Source organism: Onychomys torridus, chromosome 9 (genome assembly GCF_903995425.1).
Source record: "Onychomys torridus chromosome 9, mOncTor1.1, whole genome shotgun sequence".
NCBI lineage: Eukaryota > Metazoa > Chordata > Mammalia > Rodentia > Cricetidae > Onychomys > Onychomys torridus.
Window position 1 is genome coordinate 55,734,024 of NC_050451.1, and position 8,999 is coordinate 55,743,022.

The following is an 8,999-nucleotide window of genomic DNA, read 5'->3' on the forward strand; positions in this document are numbered from 1 at the left end:
ATGGATTATGAATTTTTACTCACTTGCAATGAATTTTGGCTTCTCTCTTTTTTTTAAAAATACATATGAAAATGCTGCCAGGAAGTCAGAGAGTAACCTTCTTCTTCACCATGTGGGTTGTGGGGGTTGAACTCAAATCATTGGGCTTGTATAGAAAGTGCTATTACTTACTCACAGAGCCATCTTGCAGCCGTGTGTGCGTGTGCGTGCGCGTGCGCGTGCGTGCGTGCGTGCGTGCGTGCGTGCGTGCGTGTGTGTGTGTGTGTGTGTGTGTTTTGTGGGATAATCATTTTTGTACACTGTGAAGATGTGTCTCTGACAAAGCACCTTCTGATTGGTTTAATAAAGAGCTGAACAGCTAATAGCTAGGCAGGAGAGGATAGGTGGGACTTCCGGAAAGAAGTAGGAACTCTGGGAAGAAGAGAGGCAGGATTCACCAGAGAGATTCAAAGTAAGTCAGATGTACAGTATGAAGGAGAGGTAAAGCTAGTTGGGAACAAGTCTAAGCTAAAGCCAAGCTTTCATTCTTAAGAAGTCTCCATGTCATTATCTGGGAGCTGGTAGTACAAAGAAAGTCCTGCTACATGTATGTGTGTATGTGTATGTTAAAACTTGACTGAGTGCATCTTAACTATTGTGCTTCCATAAAACTAATAGCGAACACCTTCTCAGTCATGTAGTTTCCTAAGAGAAGTTGAAGACGTGCTCAGAGGCCCCGAGGTGTTTTAAATCTCTTCAATGGCTCCTGATAGGAGATCTGCCCAGCATCCTTTGTTTCCCATGAGAAGCAGCAGTGGGCATCATTCGAATGTTTCTCAAACCTTAAAGAGGAAGATATCAAAAGAAACTGTGTTCTTCCTAAAGCAATTTTCTAAGAGGAAGATGAGAAGGTTAGAGTGAATGGGTGGGGAGGAGAAAGGTAAGTTTCTTTCTATGCCTTTTACTTGGCTGCAAGGTCCTTTCTCCGATCAGCCTCTGTCCTCTGTCATATTCTCTGGGTCACGATGCAATGTCTGGCACATCAAACCCAAGTCCCTGCCACCCTCTCCATGTGTTACTTGTCTTGATTGCTGCCTGGAGCTTGGGTGTGGGGGCCGGCAGGGGGAGGGGATGTGGAGTTTGGCACAGGGCTTCTCATTTGGACTGTCTATCCCCACCCTCTGTGGAGTTTCGGAAGAGGCGGCTGTCAACAATAATAAAAACTTGGAGAGCCCGTTTCCCATCTTAGAAGGAGAACATGAGACATTGGCATGGAGAACAGAGACAACAGCAGACCCATTGCTAGAGGTCTGGGATGCACGTGCTTCTTCTGGGTTCCTGTTTCAAAACTGTTTGTGACCCAGAGAATCAGGGTTTAGTTTCTACAGTGAGGCTTAGAGAGTTGGCCAAAACCTCACAGCATCTCAGCCTCTTCAGTGATGGCTCAGTCAGAATGGACCACACAGGTCACAAATAGTTTACCAGCTCTGTGGCCTCTCCTTCACCAGCGTGTATGTAGCTATGGCAGGAGGACACTGTGACTTCTGAGACCAGGGCTTTAAGCTCAGGAACATATGGTATATTATAGGGTGGCCCCACCCTTGACTATCTTTTATGATGTGTCATCCTTCCCATCTCAGTGGGGTCCAATTGGCTGTCCCAGGCTGTTCACCTATTCTGTAGAGCTTGGTAAGGTTGTAGAAGTATACTTCCGACACTTCCCAGCCCCCAGCCCCTTGCTTCTTTCTGGCCCTGGTCTTGACTGGAGGAGATTTGGTAGGGGAGAATTTAGACTTTCCCATCCTTACCCTAGAACAGAATCAATCAATCAATGGATCTTTCTCTCCCACCCCATCTCCCTTTTCTCTTCTGTATGACCAATGCACTGACTCCCTATTCTACATAACTACTCTGTATTTGCCTGGCCAGTGGCAGTTCCACTGAGGATGAAGACAGAGGCACCGGTGCCTTCAGTCCAGGTATTAGATTCTTGACTTAGAATATTGGCAGGTGCAGTATGGATACTAACACCAGCCCAGGACATCAACACACTCACTCTTCCTGGTCCTCTCTTCATCCTTCTCCGTCGTGCATTGTGTCCTGACGGGCTGACTCTCATAGGGTCTGCCTCAGTGGCACGCTGGAGCCTGCAAGAGTGGATTAGGTGACCGCCGCAAGAACGTTCACCCAACAGAAATTTGCAAATGCTAAATAAGTGGCCCTCTCCCGCCCTCCCCCAACTTCAGAGATTATTGTTAAATATTTGTTAATTCCCTGCCCCGTGGTTCTGCTTGGGCTTGGTGGCTGGGAGACACATCTGCGGGGTGGAAGAGCACTGAGAGAATGAGGTCAAAGTGTCTGTTCTCCTTTTTCCTCCCTGCCACAGATGGGCTACATTCTTCTCCAGAGGCTTCCGCGCTGCCAGGCACCCTTTCTTCCATCCGTCCTCTCCCTCTCCTGCTTTGGTTCTGTGGGTGGTAAGGACCCAACCTATACTGTCTTCTGTGGGTACTCCTTGACCAACAGTCTGGTAGCCCCCTTCAGTGGGGACTGCTTACTTCCTTCCATGACCCAATACACAGTACAAACCACAGTGGCCCTGGGTTGGTTGGGATCTCCTGATATCACACGTCTCTTTACGGCCTTGCTTGTTTTCTTTTCTTTTGCTGTTGTTGTTTTTAATGCAATCTTATCTAAAAGCATTAGATAAAAGGGAAGGCTCCCGACTTAAGCTGTAGGAGGTAAAGTGCTGACTGCCCATCAGTCTCCTCGGTTTCCATAGCTGCCAGAGATATACTCCCTTGCAGCCCCCGAGGATTCAAGCAGCATGGTCTAACCGCTGCATTCACAGAATACAGAGACAACAGCTTGTGGTTTAAAGCATTAAAGTAGAGGCATTTCTTTTGATGTTTTTACTTATGTGGATGGTGTGTGTGTGTGTGTGTGTGTGTGTGTGTGTGTGTGTGTGCAGGTTGATGGCAGGCATCTTCCTTGACCACTCTCCACCTTATATGTGGAGACAAAGTCTAGCCAGCTTCCCCCAAGGATCCTCCATCTTTGCTCTCTTACTCTGCTGGAATCACAGATGGGCCACTACGCTTGTCTGGCTTTTATGTGGTTTCTGGGGTATACAAAGACCTTCCTCATGTTTCTGCAGAAAATGCTTACCTGTGGAGCTATCTTCCTGTCCCTGAAGACATTTCTTCAAGATGCCATCTCTGAAGGCCAGTTGATCCCTTGTATCTGTTAGTTCTGCATCTGTGCATTCAATAAAGAATGCTCAATCATACCACAAAGATACATGCTCAGCTATGTTCATAGCAGCATTATTTGTAATAGCCAGAACTTGGAAACAACCTAGATGCCCATCAACTGAAGAATGGATTAAGAAAATGTGGTAATATACACAATGGAGTGCTACTCAGCAGAGAAAAACAATGACAGCATGAAATTTGCAGGCAAATGGATGGAACTAGAAAGTATCATCCTGAGTGAGGTAACCCAGACTCAGAAGGATGAACATGGTATGTACTCACTCATAAGTGGATTCTAGATATAAAGTAAAGGACAATCAGACTGCACAGATCCAGTAAGGCTACCTAGCAGGGATGACTGTGGCTCAGAATAAGTTTCGGTTTTGCCCAATCACTGGGCATGCTTTGGTAAAACATTTCACTATTAGGATAAGAATTTGTACTGTATCAAGCTGATGAAAGGAGATGCTGGCCGTACGTTAAGGAGACGAGGCTGAAATCTTTTTAGATTATGGATTAGCCTATAGAAAAATGTCTGCCGTAAATCAAACAGTGAAGGGGAAGATGAATAGGAATCTCACTTACACAACTTAAGTAAAGCATAGCTCTCTGAACATATGAAGATAGGTCTCTTCTGTATCCCAGAATCTAATTAATATTTATATGTATAATTCAGCTATTATTTGGCTTAAAAGGTCTTATTGGAAAATGTTATATCATTTTTGCTATTTTCTACAGAGAAAATATTTTCCAGTTTCAAATAACTTCAGACTTTGGAATTATAACCTGTTTTTATGTTAAAAAAAAAACATTTAAGTGGAAAATGCTGAAGGATCACTGAACTCGATATATTTACATATCTATATTTGTATAAAGTAATGGCTATAAATGTTTGTTTAAAAAGGTGAAGCGCAAATGTGAATTTAAGAAGTTGTAGATTTTCAACACTGTACACAAACTCCTTTGTTACAAATATGTATGCTTCTAAAATAACTAACTAACTAACTAACTAACTAAATAAATAAATAAATAAGAGAATGAGTCACACACACACACAAAAAGAGTGGGTTAAAAAATGGTTTTGAGAATAAATTGTGTCTGAAATGGAGCGTATCTCCAGTAGCAATGGAAAATGAGGAGGTTGGTGGGCAATCAGCATTTTACCTCTTACCACTTAAGTCAGGAGCCTTTAAATTTTTTGTTTGTTTAAGGTATTTATATATTACACAGTGTTCTGCTGGCACGTATGCCTGCAGGGCAGAAGAGGGCACCAGATCTCATTACAGATGGCTGTGAGCCACCATGTAGTTGCTGGGACTTGAACTCAGGTTCTCTGGAAGAACAGTCAGTATTCTTAACCTCTGAGCCAGTCAGGAACCCCCCCCCCCCGCTTTTTAAATATAATGGGGGGCTGGAGAATCTCAGTGCTGCTCTTCCAGAGGACCCGAGTTCAATTCCCAGCACGCACATGGCAGCTCACAACTGTCTGTAACTCCAGTTCCAGGAGACCTGACACCCATGCCCAAATACCAATGCATGTAAAATAAAAATAAATTAAAAAAATCTAATGAATATGTTAAGTTTCTAGGTAAGATTGTGTTTCAAAAAAAAAAAAAAAAGCAAGGCCAAAAGAGATACAGGCCACTAGGGGATTCTAACCAACTGATAGGTACAGATACTTTCTTTGTTATAATTTCCTAAGTGATCCAGGATAACAACTATTTCCATATAGCATTGACATTGTATTAGATCTCCTTAGTCATTTAGACATGATTTATCAACAAAATGTGCAGGAGGGTGTGTGCAGCTGATAGCTTTTTTTTTTTTTTTTTTTTTTTTTTTTTTTTTTCCTAACATAAAGGCTAGGGCATCTGGGGCTGGAGAGATGGTTCATCACTTATGAGTACTTCCTTCCTGTAGCCGTCTAAGTTTGGCTCCCAGAACCCATGTTAGTAGCTCACAACCACCTGCAACTCTAGAACCAAGGGACCCAGCGCCCTCTTCTGATCAGAACGGGCACCTGCACCACGTACGGCAAACAGACATGTACATACACACAAATAAAAAAAATATTTAAAAATGAATTTTAACAGGGACTTGAACATCTATAGTTTGGTATCTTTGGGGATCATGGAACCAATGGGACCCAAGGATATCAAGGTACCAGCTGTGCACCCAGACCCTGTTTTAATAGCTTCTCCTCATGGGTTAGTTCACAGCCTCCTTGAGGGAATGAACCCTTTTGTCCACTTGAGCAAAATCTTTGACCTCTCTCCCAAATGAGGCGTTTAAATGTACAAACAATAATAGAATTACAAAAGAAAGCCACGTACGAAAAGGTGGTTGAAGCACAAACCGCATTAGTCACATGTTTACTTTGCTATCAGCATGTCAAATTACCAGATGTCGCAGGCAGTCTAACGCATGCTATATTTAAAGTAATGATGGTCCGTGTACAATCTAGGACATCTGCAGCAACTGGAAGAGCTTAGGAACGTCATCATGGGATAGCAAAGACTGTCAGCTTAATTTACTTCTATTTCTGCCTATATACATAAAAGGAGATGCTAGATTTGAGAGGGTAGAGACGGAGATGCCATTTCTGTCATTCAAGGTCACATATGTCCTTTTTGTAACTCACTGCTCTGCCTCTCAGGTCCCTACCCACCTGTGGATGAACTTCCTGGAACTTGCTTTGTAGACCAGGCTGGCCTCGAACTCACAGAGATCTGCCTGCCTCTGCCTCCCGAGTACTGGGATTAAAGGTGGATGGATGAACTTATTTTTGGTCAGCATTCTTTTCTCACAGACACCCCCCTCATATGCAGACATTAACCATGAAACAGACAAAAAAAGAGGCTGAGATTCCGGAAAAAGAAGAGTTGAGTTGGCTGGTTTTATGTCAACTTGACACAAGTTAAAGTCATCTGAGAGGAGGGGGCCCCAATTAAGAAAATGCCTCCCTAACATTGGGTGGTGGGCAAGCCCATGAGGAATTTTTAAAATTAATAATTGATATGGGAGGGCCCAGCCCATTGTGAGTGGTGCCATCCCTGGTGGTCCTGGGTTCTCTAAAAAAGCAGGCTGAGCAAGCCATGGGGAGCAAGCCGGTAAGCAGCACCCCTCCATGGCCTCTGCATCAGCTCCTGCCTCCAGGTTCCTGCCCTGCTTGAGTTCTTGCCCTGACTTCCTTTGATGATGAACACTGACGTGGATGCTGAAACCACATAAATCCTCTCCTCTCCAAGTTGTTTTTGGTTGTACTGTTTCATCACAGCAATAGTAACCCTAATGAGGACAAGAGCAATCTGTTTTCCTCACTGCCATTGTAGGGTTCACGAAAACAGTAATATTCCACCTACCTGCCATTGGATGGTGGCTGTTCCCATACTCCCAGACCCAGCCTCATGGTGTCACCCCAGACACACTGGGTTCCCCAGATGGCTAGGCACTGACTGACTTCTTGGCTACCACAAAAAGGCATCAAAAGTTTGGTGGCTTAAAATAGCAGAAGTGTGCAACTGGGGAGGATGGCCCAGTGGTCGCCCCATGACCTCATCACCCGTGGGATCCCCAGAGCGAGCTGGCCAGACTAGTGGAAGTGGTGAGGGGTGAGCCCTAGGTTCGCTTACAGCCTTAGCTAGTATGTGGACCTGGGTTCAGTTCCCAGCAGGCAAATTCCAGTTCCCGGGGATCTGATGACCTCTTCTGGCCTGTGGAGGCGCTGCATGAATGTGGTCTGCATATACTCAGGCAAAATACTCATACGCATGAAATAGAAATACACATACCTTTTAAAAAGACATCTACTTACCCTTTGGGTGGGGGCACAATTCATTCATAAAGCCCCTCTTCCAAAGCCTAGTTTCCAGCCCTTTGGAAGCCTTTAAGCTTCTGCTCTTTCCCCTCTGCCCCCCCCCCCGTCCAAAGATCTTTCCTCTCTTGCCCTGGGTTAGAAGTTGCCCTGCAGATACGTTTTGGCGTTACTTAGTGTTTCCCTTTGGTCCCTCAGTTCTCCAAGCCTGCTAATCAGTTCTCTGCCTGGAGATGGCAATTCACACCTGAAAAAGGACAAAGATGAGATGTAAGTACTAGTGTGCATTGCTTCCTAACTGTGACAAGGAGGTGACCACTGCCTCAACGTCCTGCGGCTGCGCCTTCCCCACCGTGCTTGACCTCCCCTTAAACTGTGAGCCCAAACAAGACCTTTCTTATGTTGCTTTTGTTAGGTATTTGGTCAGAGTAGTTTTGCTGCATACCAGGCACTTATTTCCACGTATCTGTAGAACCGGGATAAAGGGCAACATGAGGTCTAGATCCAGTGAGATGCTGTGTGTGTGTGTGTGTGTGTGTGTGTGTGTGTGTGTGTGTGCCCTCTGATCATTAGCACAGAGGACTCAACATCGCATTAATTACAGTCCGGACAGAGCTCAGGTTCCAAGGGCTGGGAAGACTTGGCCCCTGCCGACCGGAAATCTAATATGGTACAAAGATGACTAGCAACTACCAGAAAACCAGTCCCGGAAATGCTAGGAGGCGTGGAGGTAGCAGGGAAGTGGTTGAAAGTTTCATCAGCACTGACATCAGGTGGACTTTGGCCCCCACCTCCAAAGAGGTTAGAAGCAATAGGGGCTTTGAATCCTGCTTTTGGGCCTGTGCTATGAGCGCAGAGCCTCAGGAGATAAAACAGCCAGCCAAGGAAGTCACTACAAAAGTCCTTAAATCCTTGAGATGGCAGGCTAAGGTGCGCGGGTATCCGTCTTGCAGCAGGGAAGGAGCGAGCGCAAGTGATTGGCCAGGAAGTGGGCGGAGCCACCGCGTGATTGACTGTGAATGGCCGCCAGCAGTAGTCCCCGCAGACCGCAGGAAGGGAAGAGGAGCCTGTGGCAACTCCACTGGACGGTGTGCCCAGGGACACTTAGAAGATGGCCAGAGATTTCAGTTTCTTAGCGAGGAGCTGGTGACATCGCCCTGCCTTATTTCTGACGGAGCTTGTAGCTGTCTGAACCTTCCAACGCCCTACCTGTAATAGGTCGTTAAAGTTATATGAAAAAAAGGGAAAGAATGAGCTAATTATTCAACAAATGCAGCTGTTGCTAGCAGGTCACAGTCGGCAGCCCTGCTGTGTCATCTGTGGAGGGCTGAGTCAGCCCTGCCTCAAACCTGAACCAGAGGACCGGGACCTGTACGAGGCTCTCTAGCTCCGCTGTCTGGCCGGGGAACGCAATGAGTTTTGCGACTGTGAAACTGGGAGATTGCGTTAGGGATCAAAATTGGATGGAACCTCACCGCATAGTTCACGCGTTCTCTCCCTTTCCCCCAACTCCCCATCCTCCAGCTGGATCCGTTTACCAGAGATCTGGATTTCTGCTGATTCTTTTTTGCGGAGCCTTCTGTCTCCCCCAGGACTCCAGGCACACCCTTGGCCAGAATCCAGGCGCCTCCTAGGCTCTCTTCACTTCCTGCCTCCTTGACTCTCAAGAGGGGCGGAGCTGCTTTCCTGAAGGCAATTGGAACCTGGGCGGTTTTTGTCACAATAAAGGGGGAGCCTTATTGGCATTTGGTGGCGCTGGACCACAAGGGACTGTCTTAGCAGGCTTTCAGATGTCCCGCTGGACGTTCATGCAGGTGAATGCATTGCTTTAATTCTCAGAGCTAGGACCAGCTCTCTATGTATAAACATCAAGGAGTTTCTGCAAGTCCCTCTTCTTTTCTTCCCACCATTCTTCCCCCTCCCTTCTCCTACAGACTCTTGCTGTGTACTCC

At 46.0% G+C, this 8,999-nt stretch overlaps 1 long non-coding RNA gene across 1 annotated transcript; it reads right to left on the bottom strand.

Annotated features, from left to right (window-relative positions):
- Positions 1 to 387: 387 nt before the first annotated feature.
- On the bottom strand, positions 388 to 7,136 carry LOC118591502. Its single transcript, XR_004945934.1, has 4 exons — positions 7,048 to 7,136; positions 3,148 to 3,237; positions 2,036 to 2,126; positions 388 to 821 (listed from the first exon to the last, which is right to left on the bottom strand). It is a non-coding gene; the product is annotated as an uncharacterized LOC118591502 (long non-coding RNA).
- Positions 7,137 to 8,999: the final 1,863 nt, after the last annotated feature.